Raw genomic sequence first — 15889 nt, 5'->3', positions numbered from 1 at the left:
GATTAGACGCCAACTAAAAGTCACGATTTAAAAAATGGGAACAGAATATAAAGGGAGCAATACTACCGAGGCTCACAGGAGTGGGTAGACGCTTTATCCCTTTTTCACCCTGCTTTCTTCGGAACTCTTTCTTTCACACAGCGTCTTGCCGAAGCCACTCCTTAGCAACTTGAACGTTTTTTGAGGCAAGCAACTTTAAGTAAAGTGCGGATTCTATTGTTGCCACTTATGCGCCTTACATGCACACTCGCTCTTCGGAAGTAAGAAACGCTTTGAAATTTTCCGCCTACGTGTATACCGTGCGCAAACAAAGGTTCACCTCGCAAGAAAGCCTCTACGGAACTGATATCGGAAAAATGTTGGGGAGTCGCGTACGATTCCAAGGAATCTTCTTAAGTGAAAATGAAAGCTTGCTTCAAGTGAAACATGAGAACTCATGGGGTCATACTCGCATATACCTGCGTCTGGCGCCATGTAGTACAGTCTCTACAAAACGTGGCACCAGACGGGGAATTCATTTGAGACGCTTCTTTTTACAGCAGCATAGAGCCGTGGCCAAACTGGCTGCCTCTAGGCAGTATTAATTGCATTGTTGTATCGGAAAGAAAAATCCGTCTATGTTTCACCTTGTTTGCGTGTCGTGCATTCTAAACGACGAGTAATTTATGCATCACTGTATCCTTTCAAAACCTTAGTGGGTCTAGGTTCATAAATCCCGTGGAAGGATCTAAGGCCCATTCACGAATGTTTTTATGCCAGTAGTATTGTCATAACATTGACCGGCTCCTTCGATATACTGTCTCGTTGCCAATCATGAATGACCACAGTGAAGGCGTCGGGATATATGAATACATAACGTAGCCGCTGCAGTGGCTCAGCGGGTATGGCGCTCGGCTGCTGACCCGAAAGACGCGGGCTCAATGCCCGGCCGCGGAGGTCGAATTTCGATGGAGGCGATATGCCAGAGTACTGTGCGATATCAGTGCATGTTAAAGAACCCCAGGTGGTCGAAATAATCCGGAGCCCTCCATTACGGCGTCCGTCGTAGCATAAGTCGCTCTGGGACGCTGAACCCCATAAACCATTAACCAAAAGATGACAGGCAAAAGCGGGCTAGTTGGTGGTTCGTACTTGTACGCATATTGTAACAGTGCGTTGTCTTTCGCGCTTTGCAATATGTATACAAGGGATATATGAATCCGGCTTTAACACGGCAGCTCGCTGCGCCAACTCTCTTACTTATTCACTCGGAGAAGATTTCGCTGGCGGTGATGCTGGCTCACTCAAGGCCCGCCGGGAACAGTGCAGTCACAAGGTATAACGAACCCAGTTGGAGTAGCCCAACTTCGTTACCGTTTCAAGGTGTTCAGAACGTTGTTGCCGCGGACAATTAAAGTCGACTAGAATAGCACCGTTTACAGAAAACAATCCGTCATGGATTTCCCCCGCGTCCTGTAGCACCGAAACCAGGCGACGAGTCGGTTATACAGATCTGAGGGGAATTCCCTCGAGCATACCGGGTCCCCCGTGTACGAGCTTTAGTCTGCTGGTAAAGAGGTGCTCCAGATTCCACGGCACAATCATCTCGGCGAGGCTTTGAAGAAGCCGCAGTATATATACGTCTCGAATAAATCTTGCCAAAAAAAAAAACAATGCCGAAAAAGGAAAGAATAAAAATTAAGCGGGAAGAGTTGCCACGAACCAGGAGAAAAATGAAATTAAGACACACGGAGCGGTGGTCATCACTGAAATGAGTGTGCACGCCAAGCGATGCGGGTGTAGCCCAAATACAGAAGCTAGCTTCCTCGAAAGCACGTAGCAGTGCGTGCATTAGCTGTGCAGCTGAGCCAAGGCATCCATCTTTCCGAAGGTGTATACTGGGAAAGTTAAATTTCGCGGGTACCGAGCACGTACGTAGCTAAGCTACTCGGTTCGCGTGGAGAGGAAACTGAGAATGCGGATTGTGGGCCCGATGCGAAGTCGTCATCAGCGAGGCGGGAAATCTGTAGCGAAGCGCGCGAGAACAATGGGAGAAAACAAATTTATTCTACCGCGACGATCTCTCTTTCTGAGTAATTGACTCTCGGCGTGGAACATTGGCCGTGACTCGATTATGTGTACGTGTGCAGAGTCGGAGAATAACCAGCGCGCTTCTTTTCCAAAGCCTTTCAGGCAGCGCAGTGCGTGCCTCGTGGAAAATGCAAATTACGGGGCGGTGGACGCCCGGTTAATGGACAATCCAAGCAGACTGAAACGTGATTATCCCGTGTTGCCATTACATTCCTCCACACATTACTTACATGGTTCTCTTTGGTTTCTTTAGCATTTGTTATCATCACGGCATTTTGTGAATCACAGTAGCGTAGTGTATTGCAAACAACTCTATATATTGTTACTGTCAGTAAAGCGGTCTGTAGACACTGTGCGCATAAGTGCGGGAGATTTAACTACTATGTAGGAACGTCAGTTAAACAATTTATTAATTTATTACCTATGCAAGCATCGTTTGTGAGCACCTAACAATATTACGGAGGGAAAACAGAGCGATACTCGGAAATAACCCTCTGCAATAGAACCAATCAAACAAATTACAAAAACAAAATTTAACCGACAGACAAAAGAGGCTATATGTAACACATAAGGAAGGGTACACAAGAGAAATCAGCTGTCTTTATTTTGCGAACGCCCAGTGAGCAGCCTTTGTCAAAAGTATGTAGCCTAGGAGGGTTCGATTCTAAACTACTTGGAGGGGCTCTTTCTGCATTCGTGGGAGTCGTAAGTTTCGGAGAGGTGAAAACAAAAACTTCTCTCACTTTCAAGGGAGTTAGAACGCTGGTAGTGCGTAACGATCCACAAAGCTTGACTCAGAATGAAACACTTCGAACTCTGTACCTGTGACAAAGGGCTTGAAATGACAGGGGCTAATTCTGCGTTCGTTCGGCCACCAAAGGAGTACAAGTGCAGAAAAACCGTTACGTTGATGACTTCGGTGAAAATTATTTCGTTCCAGCGTTATCGCAGCGAGCTTCCTCGCAGTTGTGAGGCGAAGGGATTGTCTCTAAGGCATGCAGTACTTTTCGGTCTCGTCAGCTGTTCTCGACTTTGTCTTAGAGTTGAATTTATTTTCTCGCGCAGACTGGATTTATTGTGAAAAACACACCTTGCCGCGCACTTCGGTTACGCAAGACGGGCTACAAGCGGCGCATAGACTCATTGCCCTATCGTCGCCCGTCTGAGGATAGCACGTCTCTGAGATGAAAGATGCCCGAGTCCGATAGTACGGCGTATAAAAGACAGAAACGCACAGAGGGCCGGGACCAATGCAAATGCTATCTTGTCGTTCATGTGAAATCTATGGTTTATGGGGGTTTAACGTCCCAAAGCGACTCAGGCTATGAGACGCCGTAGCGAAGGGCTCCGGAAATTTCGATCTCCTGGTATTCCTTAACGTGCACTGACATCGCACAGTATACGGGCCTCTAGAATTTTGCCTCCATCGAAATTCAACCGCCGCGGCCGGGATCGAACCCGCGTCTTTAGGGCCAGCAGCCGAGAGCCATAACCACTGAGCTACCGCGGCGGCCATGTGAAATCTATATATACTCCGCATGTACTGCATCAACGGTTACCCGTACACATATTTATGGAAGAGGTCGGTTCGCACCCGCGATGTTATAAGTATCCGCCATACTTCCTGAGCATTCGCTCCGAGCAACAAATGAGGACGTGCCTTCGGAGCACGCAATCAAAACAGGATATCTTAGTGTCCCGTCGAGGCAACGTAAGACGCACACCCTCCCGAAACTACGTCCGTGAACATCTGTCTCGATGTCAGGACGAATCTGCTAGCGGACACTTTTTCTTTCCCGTGAGGCCGGGCTCTAGATTGCACGACCAGGAGCGACGGATACCTTGAGTGAAACGAAAGACGAGCTGTGAACCTTCGTTCTATCTTTTTTTCTATTTTGTCGAGGAAAAGTATTGCTGCGCGAAGAAAGAAAGAGAGAGAGGGATAGAAGGAGAGAGAGGAAAGGAAGAAACAGCGCCCGTGGCCCAAGGAACAGGGCTTCTGTCTGCTACATAATCACGAAACCGAGACACGAACGGACGTCTTGGAGGCGAGAACGGACCGAAAGTGTCTTACAGTTCGTGGATGCGAGGCGGGAAGTCCGCCTGTTAGGCAACATCGGCGAACAAGTATACGTTCCCTCTCGCACTCCCAAGAAAAGGCGGGCCGATTCAATCACGCTCTGTATCGATCAGCGGGACTCCATCCGCATGGCGGACACGTATGGGGCCGAAGAGGAAACGCGTCGACGTGCACGGCCGCCCTGCTTCGCTGCAGAGACCCGCCGAGATCGAATACGCCACGGCATTTTAAAAATAAAGTACATAATCAGAGCAGTACAGGAGAGGGTAAGAAATTAGAGGCGGTGCAAAATGTAGAGCAGGTATCCGGGCCTTGGTCGTGTAGATGGTGGTGCGCTCTACAAGTGCGTGTATCGGGTGTGGCTGGGCGACGGGAACGTTTTTCGAGAGCGTTCTCAACGGTCCACTTTTATCCGCATCTTTGGTCTGGTTCGCAAAGCTGAGGAGATTGCAGATTAACAAGTTTTTCGTACGTCTTCATGCGTGCAGACTCTGTCAAAAGTCTCCGGCTTTATTTTCGAGCTGTATAGTCGAGCAGTTACGGCCCCCCTGAAGCTAAAAAAAAGTCCAAAGTTTGAAGGGGAAAATTTTGATTGGTAAGCATACTGAAGCCAGCCAATCTCGAGCCGACTTAGAAGGCAATACTAATAGTCTCGTGAAGCTGGCTTTTAATATTTGTTAGGGCAGTGTCTGAGCTGCAGACTATCTGCGAGACGAATCATCAAGCCAAACCTGTGTATACTCGGCGAAACGAGATCTTGCAGCCTTTTCGGAAGAGGAAGACCAAACGAATGTAGGGCAGCTAGTTGTCTCGCCGAGAGCGGCGTTCTGACGACATATGACATCAGCAAGGGGCAAAAAAAATTGTTGCCACATTACATTGCGTAGCGTGACGATATGTTAAAGCAAGGCATCTCAGTCAATACGAAAGTGGCGTCTAATTGCTAGCGTTTATGGCGAGGAAGGGGCATTGAAATACTAATGTTTCCAAGGTGAGAAAGTGTACGGGAACAAGTAGCGTTTGTTTAGGGGCTAGTTGGCTCATGATTTAAGAAGAAGTACTGCATAGCACAATAAAAAGCACACATCGCATCACACAGAACAATACTAAGCGCATATATAGTCGACTCTTTCATTGCGTTGTCATGTGCCCACGTTCTTTTGCGGGAGGAGGCCAAGGTGCTGACATTCAATACAGGGCATGATTGTGAGCACTCATTCAAAGTTACCGAAAAATATGTGCGAGCCAAATCATTGCGTTAGGAAGGAAAAAAAAGGAAAATTGCTGTCAGGTGTCAAGCGGCGAAAATTCTTGCCTGCAGGCTTACATAGTCAGCTTTCGCAGAAACTTCCACCTACCAAGGGTGTGGCCTCCGCAACTCCGACAAGATGTCAACCCAATACAAGGCCAGCTCACGCTAGCGTAATACATAAACGAGCGCCAACCGGACCTCAACGAAGCTGAAAACGGAACCAAGGAAGAAAAATTGATTGACAATATTTTACGAAACGGCTACACCAACAAAAACACCCGAAACTGGAGCAACAATGTCCTGCCGGGCTTCAGAGAGGGGCAGCTTAAGGAAAACATGCGGCTGACAACTATGTTTACGCTCTGAACAATACGAGAACAATGTCAGAAACAGGAACTTTTATCGGTTGGACAGGAGTGTTGGAGAGCGGACCGGGCTCTCTTCGCGGACGTGGCAGACTATGGCAAACGTGAACCTTGACAGGAGTTCATCGTCAAATGCGCAAGCCAGAAATGAAACCGTTAAAGTGCATGTCTAGAAAAAGGCACGTTGTCCGCTCTGAGTAGTGTGAGGATCGCAGAAAAAGCAAGCAAGCAAGAAAGGAGCGGCAAGAAAATGCACTGTTCGTGTGCCGTCACGAGAGGTTATCGCTTGTTCTTCCAAATTGCGCTGAAGAAAACATTGTGCAGTTCAGCGAAGCCCGGGGCATAAAATCGACCTCAGACGCACTCTCCGCTAATGCACTTGAAAAAGAGCGCAGACGGATTGAAGAATCACAGCACAGGCGCACGCTCGTATCCACTCCGTGTCGAGAAATCGAACTAAGCTGGACAGAGGACCCAAGCTGCAAAGTTGTCCGTGCCCTACAGGTGACAGTTGTGACCCCGCACAGCTCGCACGTCCCGTCACGACCACTGCGGGCCGGCGCTTCGAGCCTTTTCTCTTTTGCGCTGCCACCTTCCTTGTCGTGCTCATCGCTCAGCGAGCAAGACCTACTTTTAGAACGAAAGCACTGCCCCCCTCCCAGTCCTTCCCTCCCTCGCCCACACCTTTATTGCCGCTACCTACTCCGGCCTTCCTCGGCGGGGCCCTCGACAGACGCGATAAAACATAAAGTGCGACCGGACAAGGACGACCGCGGCTACTGACTGCGTGATGGCGCGAGCGGTGCGAGCTACGCCTTTCGGCCGCAGCGCTGTCGTTGCTGTTGGCGGCGGCTGCGGCACCGGTTATACGCTACATTGCCGCCGGGGCGGATGAGGGGGACCGCGGCTACTGTCTACGTTTCCGCGGCGTCGCTTTTGACGCGATGCGGGGACACCGGCTTTGGAATAGGAGCATCGTGAAAAGCAGCCCGGTTGTATTTCTTCTTGCTGTCTCTCGAATGGCGAGCGGTGAAGGGGAGGAGGCCGCATCGGCACCGCAAGCTGCGTCCGTGTACGCAGCGCGATGGACGGCTTGTTTGCACGACGTCGCTGATCTGTCTGACTGGGACGGGGGGAAAGAGGCGAGTGGCCGTAAGCTTGCACGTTCCGCAGCGGTGGCTGGATATATTACACGTGCTACTTTTTCCTGAGCAAATCGCGTCGTAATACGTCGTAACTAAAAACTAGCTCGTTCATGAGCTGGACTATCTAACGTGAGGCACAGGGGGCCGGCCCGTTTTTACCGGAGGCCTTTGATCACGCCTAGTCGCGAATATGAACCATGTATTTCATGTATTGAAATCTGGCTGCCTGGTTCGGCCAGGAGCGGTTCCTCTGTGGCGGAATGTGCACACTCGACTGACCACCACCGAAGTCGGCGTCACGTCGTTGCACAACTCAAAATCAGCGAACGGACCGAACAAAAGTCGGTGGCAGCAGCACACAGCGAGCGAATGCGTTTGGAATGCTTGGGAATGCGTTTGGAAATTGTTGGGAAGCACCTTAGAACACAATTCATCTGCGGCGGAGCCCGCGGCAGACGTCGCCGCGCCGCGCCTCGACGGCGTCGACACGTTCCTCCTTTAGTTTCTCCTGTGCGAGAGCTCCCTCTGGCGGGCGCGATCTGCTGCCAGCTTGATTCGGTTTCATTGAGCTTTTTCGTCGTAACTATATATGCCTCTATCTCCGACTGCGCAGTCGGAAAATATTCGTTGTTTATCCAACTCCACACATATACCGCGAAAGTGTTCGGTAAGAAAAAGATGAATAAAACTTCAAATTCTTGAACTCGTCCAAGCGCAGCCCAGGAGCTCAAACGAGTTTTAGCGCGTTCGAAAATTATAGACTATTATAAATAATAAATTATAAAATCACTCTTCTACCCAGTATAATGGATGGTGCGATGTTCACCAACACCTGCCAGTACACTTTTAACACTGGAGAAGGGGTGGCAAGCCAAGGCCAATATAGCCAGGTTTCGAAAATGGCTAGGTCAATTCTGGCAAGGAGTGGGATAACTCTGGCTAACATGGCCCATGATAGCCAGGTTTCACAAATGGCTTAGCCAATTCTGGCAAAGAGTGGGAGAACTCTGGCTAACATGGCCCATCATAGCCATGATTTTTTAATGGCACAGCCAATATCAGATCCTCATTGGCAAGTCTGGGCTTACTTAGTTAGGGCCACGCTTTGCCAGTGGCTTTCTAGTATTGGCCCGCTGTCATGTGCTACCTGGGAACACGGAAGAAAGCTGACTGTGGCGGCGCCTGGGGGCAGTGAAATAAACTGTGTACGAATTGCAAATTCCGATGTTTGTGATAACCGCGCTGGTGACCTGTGTATAGTCCGTTAAAACATAAAAATACATGAATATAAAAATCTGAAAGCCAAGGGAATAGCCATGTTTCGAAACAGAGTTTTCCAACTGTTACGATGAAACAGTTCTGATATCCACAATGCACCGTTCTTGGCCATGTGGTCCCGTTAGGCTCGGGAGTGGTACAAGAGCATCACCATATAATTGTCACGGAAATGCTGACGGACGCCTTGGTGACTCTTGCTTCTTCTGTGTTCTTCTGGCGCTTTTAATTTTGCTTGCAACAAGCTTCAGCGCCCTCTGCAAACACCGAATGAAAGATGTGTTTTTGTAGGCCATTTTTCTAATGTGCAATATGGTATCGTACTTCCTCATCTGCCAGATTCCTTGCGATTCTGCAACGAAGTCCTCGGGATGCTAACCCCAGACTTTTATGGTGCAACAATGCTCCACCTATAGGATACACAGCGAGTATGCCATATTAATTGATAAAAACAAAACCGAAAATACGAGTGCGCAGAGTACTAAGCCGCTACGGCTATGTAGCATGTGTACTAGATGTAAGCAACGCACCTACAGCAGGAAACGTAAACATTTATCATCCCTCTGACGCATATTTCTTTCTTTTCATTATTCGTTTAATCAAGTATATATGCAGAGAAAAAAAAATCGACAAATGTCACGAAAGTATTATTACATCTTTCATGCTATTACGTGGCTGACGATGCGCTGAACTTAACGGTTCTTTGACATCCGTAAAAACCAGATGGCCGATCTCTGTCTTCACATGCCTTTTTGAGCACTTCATGCTTGCTGCTCTTGAAATGTTGTCCTTGGCAATAGAAGTGGCGCTACTGACAACTGTAGCGAGGAGCGTTTTCCGACTTCGGGGGTCCATTTGGAATAACGGGAGCGCAGCATTTTCCAACCACTTTCCTGCACCAACCAGCTGCCGCCGCGTTGCTTCCTGCGATATTATTTTTCTTTTTCTTTTCCTTTATGACTTTCCAAAATCTGGGTTTTGCCCGTCAGCGTCAGTGATGAGGAAGGCGGAGGCCCGTAATCGATGTTGGCATTATAGTGCATACACACGTGTCCATGGTGCGGAACTAAATCCAGCCTCAGGGTTCGATTCGATACGGACCCGGCGAAAGGCGTCTAGTCCGAGGCCATTTCTCGATGCCGACTCGAAGGCCACGCTGAACCGTTAGTATGTCCGCGATGCTTTATAAATAGAATATGAATTGTAATCTTCTGGGCAGGAATGCTCGATGTTGTGGAAAAGGTAGGATTCTCCTGAAAAAAAAAAAGTATGGATAGAGGGACGTTGAAGACATCTTAAATCGCCCGGGCGTCGCTGCTAGCAGTAGGGGCGGGTCCCGACATGCTCGCATGCCGGGATATGTTCGTTCATGACCGAGGAAATCCTGTGGCAGTAGCAATCGTACTGAGACGATTATAGGCAGACGCCGGGAAGCGCGTGCCACTGCTTTATGGAAGAGGGCGCCGATCGAAAAAGAAAGCCGCTACAAAAAAGACCAAGCCACAAGAGCTGGCGTTGCGGCATCTTTTAGTTTGTTCCGTTGGCGCTGCTTTCAAAGACAATGGATTAGCAGGGACTCGTTCAGTTTTCAGTCATTGGGAAGGACATGCATGGAAGCACAGAGGGGGAGAACTTACTGTCCACCACGCCACGCTGCATTGGGTGTTATCTGTCGCGCTTCTACGGCACTAACAAACATGACCTAACGTAACCGTAAATGTACAATACTCTCTTAGAAAGAGGGAGCTGTTATGATTTCACTTGAAACTCTTTATGATGCATTCGAAGGGGTACGGCGATTACTTCGTTATAGCCGTTGCTTCGTTATATTCATTATTCCGTTATAAAACGATTCGTCATAACGAGCTTCAACTGTAGAAAAAAGCCACGGTAACTGATCTCACTCGGGGTGAACATGTCGACCACATCGGGGGTGAACAGATGAAAAGTTTGAAATACTGGAGAACGAAAGACCCGCCGCCAACTTCACCTGTTGTGACACGCAGTGATTCACATTCTTTTTTTCCCACTCGCTTCTATGCAGCACGCTTCACTGCTTTGGCGAAATTTTCATTCGGAGTTCAATGCGTTGAACATTGAACGCACCCTTATTTAATGAATATGGTTAACGGGTTAGCACTCTGCCTTTTAATCGCATCATTGAATTTAGTTTGATGGAAGCAGAGATGACTTGATCAGAAAGGCTGCAGCTCGTACACACCCGCAACGATTTGAAAAAGGTATACCAATAAGTTTGAATGCACGCTCAGTCCATTCCACAACTATACGAAGGCGCAAGGGCTGCCAGTTACACTGCACGCACGCTTCTGTATCTGCAGTTGAACCGCTATTCCGCAACAGGTGGCAGTATACTTTAGATATATAGCCCAAAACTTCCGCCCACTCGTCCATATCATGACTTGTTTCAACAAATACACAGTCGGTGCTGGCGTATACAACACCCTTCCTTGATCACCCCATCTTCCTCTCCTTGTTCGCAGTCATCGTGTTCTTATCCCAGCTTGGCTCTCGATGCGCCCAAATCTCTTTGTCTGCGTCAATAGATGCCTTCGTGGTGACCATTCGGGTATTTTCTTTCTTTCGCTTAGCATTCGGTTATCTTTCTGTTTTTTTTATTTTTGTAACAAACCGGCCGCACTTCATGTTTGATTTTGCTTCGCGAAAGGAAAAAAAAATTGAAAATGGACTTAATTAAATATTGCTCAGTGAGCTTGATTTGCATACGCAAAGCGCGCATATAGCGACCCTGTGCAGGTACTCTCGGATAGGCGCGATAAGAAAGAATTTCATACGGTTACGAAACCTGCTGCGTTCCTGAACGAGTTGAGCGTGCAAGTGTGTCCGAGGAAAGCTCCGCATACAAGCTCCTATTTAAGTGTGCAAAGCACGGCGCACTTAAAGAGTGCTTCTCGGAACTCGGCGACGCCTTTAGTGCGCAATGCTGGGTATTCATCGCTGAATGTCCGGCAAATAAAGCGAGTAAGATATTCGTACTTCAAGCAGGTTATGTTGATACTTATGCTCAATCCCTCGGCGGTTATCGACGTCTTGTTCTTTTTTTTTTCTACGCTCGGCATACTTAGCTTAAACCGTCGTTGCACGTGCTTCGTATGCATTCCGCGAGTGAACGTTCTGTTTGTTTGCAGCGTTTACGCAAAGCCGGAGTGGGTCTATCGCTGAACGTCGACTGCACAGGTAAAAACTGCGCAGTTTTGTAAAAGCCAGGGCTCTCGTCAGCTAATCAGAATTCGCGTCCTCACTGAGTACGTGACGCATAAGAACCATTCGTGATTGGGCTGTCTTGGACGTCTTATCTTTGACTTTTGCGATTAGTCAGTATAAGTGCGTCGCCGCTGGCCAATCGTGAGCCCCTTTTCACGCGCCAATGACGTTCTTCTTCGTTGATTCAGGCCCCGATTAGCTAAGGTTGTCTCTAGTTTCCAACATGGTGCAATGCTTTTAGTCTTGATCGCGCGTCGTGTTACGCACTCCAACGCTCTTGGCGCCTGGCTACTAAGCGGCTGCCGCATGCGCAACGGCAATTATATTCTCTCTTTTATATTCGCGTTAGGCGTGAGAATCAACTATATCGGGGGCGGAGTAGGTTGGGGCGGGTGAAAACAAGAAAAAGAACACTTTGTGGCGGGGCGCCAGTGCTCGCAACGACGCCAGCAGGACGTGGTTCCCCGAGTAAGCCGTGGGAAACTCGCACCGACGTAAGGCCGCAGTAATGACCACCGGCTGGCGACGCCGTATGACAGTGTCGTAACGGGTCGCCTCGTCCGCTTCGGACAGCCGCGATAATGAGAGAAAGAGAGAGATAAGGAGATAAGGAGAAGAGATGAGGAGAATGGAAAGACCGCGTACGCCACGAGGACGACCTTTGCGTGATGCAGATTTCAGCACGCTATTTTACACGTATACGGGGTGTGCTACTTTCGCGTGTGTGCGCGGCTGGTGTTTCCGGACGGCGGGACATACAGGAAAGCCCGTGAGTCGATTAACACCTGGCGCGTGTTACGTGGTATTCTAAGCGTGGCGAGAGATCAATGACGAGAAGGGGGGGGGGGGGGGGGGGGGGGCTCTTCAGTGGGCATTCAATGATTGCGTGCCAAGCGATCGTTGCTGCATGGCATTGCTGGAGAGTCGCAGCAATATTCATGGGATTGCTCGCGTGCAAACACGGACGTCAGGTTTTAAAGTTTAGACTACAACTACAAATTAGAGGTACAGTATACAGCGGGAAGGCTGACTTCAGACCACAAGACTCGCGGCGACAAATCGAGACAGAGACTAGCTACTATGATGCAAGTAACCAGTGTAGTCAGGGCTACTAAAAAAAATCCCGCCTCTTTTGTCCCCTGTTCTGCTTTGTAATACCTGGTAATACGGCCGCATCACCTGCGATTTGAAAATTCTGACATTGATTACCTCCTGCAACTGGTGACGAAAAGTTTACGTTTGCGTGGAAATCTCAAGTCCAATGTCGAAAATCTTTAGCGCGCTCAGCTCTAATGACCATTAAACGAGGAAATGCGCGTTTCGATGGAGGCGAAACGCAAAAGTCGTCCGTGCGCTGTGCAGTATCAGTGCACGTTAAAGAGACCCAGGTGGTCAAAATAATTCCGGAGCCCTCCACTGCGGCACCTTTTCCTTTGTTCCTTTCTTTTTTCTATATTTATTTATTTATTTCAGTCCCTCCTTTATCTCTTCCCTTACGCCGCGGTTCGGGTGCCCACCGAGATATGTGAAACAGTTACTGCGCCATTTTCTTTCCTCAAAAAGGAATGTTCCAATTTTTTTCTCAGCGCCGGCAGCAGTGCATCGCTATTGTGATTCTTTACGAGCTGAAGCCTCAAATTTGCTGTTTCCAGTTCTACAAATTGGCGCTTTCGCAAATTACAACTTATAAAGTTTATTGTTTATGACTTGGAGCTGCGTTGTAATTCCTTCAGCAGATTTTTTTTTTCATTACACGCATTTCGAAGCATCTGCAACTGACATCGACTTAAGGGCGAAGCTGATGCATAAGTTTGGTACACCCCTCTGAAACACAGGAGATTCAAGAAATCGCTGGTTGCTGACTAGAAGCACCATTGAGCGAAAGAAACTAGGGGCTTTCAATGAATTCATTCTGCATGTATCCTACCCACACAAACATGAAAACCATGACATACGCATTAGACAGCGCAGGCAGAAGCTGATACCACGAGTTCTTGAAAGTCCGTTGCGTCGACAACGCGTATTGGAAAGAAAATGCACGCGCTATTGTCATCGTTACAACGATTACATTGCTTTGACAATTTTTGAGGATGATACATTGATTTTTGTTCGTTGGGTACATTCTTAATACTCTAGATGTTAGTGTAATTAACGCGGACCTATTTTCCTTCTGCGGCTAAGGAATTATGATGAATATATGAAAGGATCTGCAAATTCAGCTAATATTTTTTCGTGTTGTGCTTTGGGTGCGATGAACTATACCTATACTAGAAGGTGCGGAAAAAAGATCTAATCCTGTAACCTAGAAAAGCTTCCCAAAGATTTACTTATAGACACGATAACCAGCCATGATCTCAAAGTGTGATATTTGAGGTGTAAAAGGAGCATCGAACTACTAACCACTCTTCCTTCTCTCCTTATTATGTTAGTTCACTGAATTTGGTGTAGGGATTACTAAATGCAGTAAACAGCAATCGCGACACAAACTCCACGTTTCGCAAACGGGATATCCCCACCGCTGTACTTCGTAAAATTGGTCGAAATGAAGCAACAAATGAAGTAACGTCTGCCAGCAACATCTAAGGGGTATAGGGTTTTTTTTTCGTAAATCTAGTGCAGTTAAGTTAGGTGAGACGAATTTAATTCGGCAACTGGATGCTAATCGCAAGAACAGGATTAGGACGCTTAAACGTCGCAAGCGTACTAGCTAGGTTTTGGCGGGCATAGCGAGCGCGTTACCATCCAATCAGCTCGGCCTTCGTTCTGCCGTAGAAAGCGTTCCGAATACGACAGAAAGAGACCCGCCAAGACAAAGGAGAAGCAACGCGCCGAACACACAAAGGGCGTAGGGATCGTAAAGAGGGCATTGTTCTCTTACAAACGGTCACCCACCTTTCAATGTAGCGGTCGCCCGTGGGCGAAGTGGCCCCTCATCGTCGTCGCACGAAAAGCAATCCTGGTCAGCCTCGAGTCGTCCGGGAACGGAAGAAGAACAACGGTCGAAACGACAAATTCCAAGATCAGGTCGTCAGCGCACTGTCCCGCAGGGGGCGAACACCGGCGGAAAAGAAAGCAGCACACCCGATCACTCAAACGTCGCACGCACGGCAGACGACGGGGAAGAGGCGCCAGTAGGTTATGGGGCGACGGACAGTCGAAGTCATTGGGCCAAGGACTCCGCAACTGCCATCAACAACGGTCGTCGTTATGGACGATGCAGGAGGGGGGGCCAAAGGGCGGTTAGAAGGTGGTAGCACTAACGGACGATGTCTCGATGCCTGCGGAGAGTCCTGAGGTGGTGGACGTTGAAGGAACGGTCAAGGCCACCGTCCAGGGAGGCACGGACGAAAGATTCAAAGGACAAGGCGCCCTGCACCGAAGTCTTGCGGTGCTACTTCTGGTCGCTCCTGCGGAGCCTGCCGCGTTGACGGACGAACGATGTCCGTGGCAGCCCGAAGAAGACACGCGCGGCGTAGTCGTGGGAGAGGGCAGCCGCGGCGTGGGCCGGCGTTCGGAGGTAGGCGCTCCTTTCTGGCGCTGCGGCCGCCACGGCGCTGTACCAAGCGGCGACTGAAGAACGCTGCTCTGACGGCGATACCGCTGCCTCCCGTCTGCAGCGGAGCGGCAAGAGCAGTCCGACGGGACGAGGAGGTTGAGAGTGGGGGGAGGGGGGGGGGGGGTGCTGCAGCTGGACTGCGTTCCGGTCTGGCGGCAGTGGCGGCGCGCTGCTGGCCTCCGGGGAAGAACCTTCCCGGTCACGTGACGGCAGCCGCTGCTGCTGCCGTTGGCTGACGGTACGCTTTCTGACGCTACAGTCGGTCTCTGCAGCAGTCTTCTCATCAGGTCGACGACGGACGCTCTCCTCTTGGGCGCGCTCAACTCTGTGTGCTGCTAGAAGCACGTCGGTCGGCGGTGGTGGCGGCGGCGGTGCGCACCGCTCGGGAAACGGCGCGAAAAAACCTAATTTAGGGGCCAATGTCTCCCGTGACCCATATATATCTCTCAGGGGGTTTCCCTCCGCTGTAGCTCTGCTTTGGTGCCATACTCTTTACTTTGCCGACTCTTGTGCTTTTTGGACGCCAGTGGAGAACTTAATGGAGCGGTGACCGTTAGCGACACTGTCCGAATGGACGCTCGACAACCGCGGAACGTCGCTGAGAAGAGCTCGATAAAAAAAAAATCATGGCGAGGCACATTCGAGGATGATGTGCAGATGTGTGTAGCGCGTCAAATCACCAAGTTCAAATTAAATCCTATAGTGGTGATCATTTCCCCGTTCTTCAAGCTTTTTATCAGTCGCGTTGTCTTGTCTGCGGTGTGTCTTGTTGCTAGCAGCAGTCGTGCGTGTTTCCTTAGGCATCTGGAATGTCGCTTCGGTTTCTACAACATCCTTAGCGTCAAAGCCGCTTAATTGTTGCTCTCGGAGCTCAGGTAATTAAGCAGAGAGAGCATATAACTA

The 15889-nt window shown here is 49.2% G+C and overlaps 1 protein-coding gene across 1 annotated transcript in view; it reads right to left on the bottom strand.

Moving 5' to 3' along the window:
* f (espin protein forked) overlaps positions 1–15037 on the bottom strand; it is a 249298-nt gene extending 234261 nt beyond the window's left edge. The window contains exon 1 of the mRNA XM_077653627.1: positions 14323–15037. The gene's annotated coding sequence lies outside the window, so the exon portion shown is untranslated. The remainder of the gene's footprint in view (positions 1–14322) is intronic.
* Between the last annotated feature and the right edge of the window lie 852 nt (positions 15038–15889).

Source organism: Amblyomma americanum, chromosome 2, assembly GCF_052857255.1.
Source record: "Amblyomma americanum isolate KBUSLIRL-KWMA chromosome 2, ASM5285725v1, whole genome shotgun sequence".
In the NCBI taxonomy this organism is placed as follows: Eukaryota; Metazoa; Arthropoda; class Arachnida; order Ixodida; family Ixodidae; genus Amblyomma; species Amblyomma americanum.
This window is presented reverse-complemented; position numbering and strand designations above follow the sequence as displayed.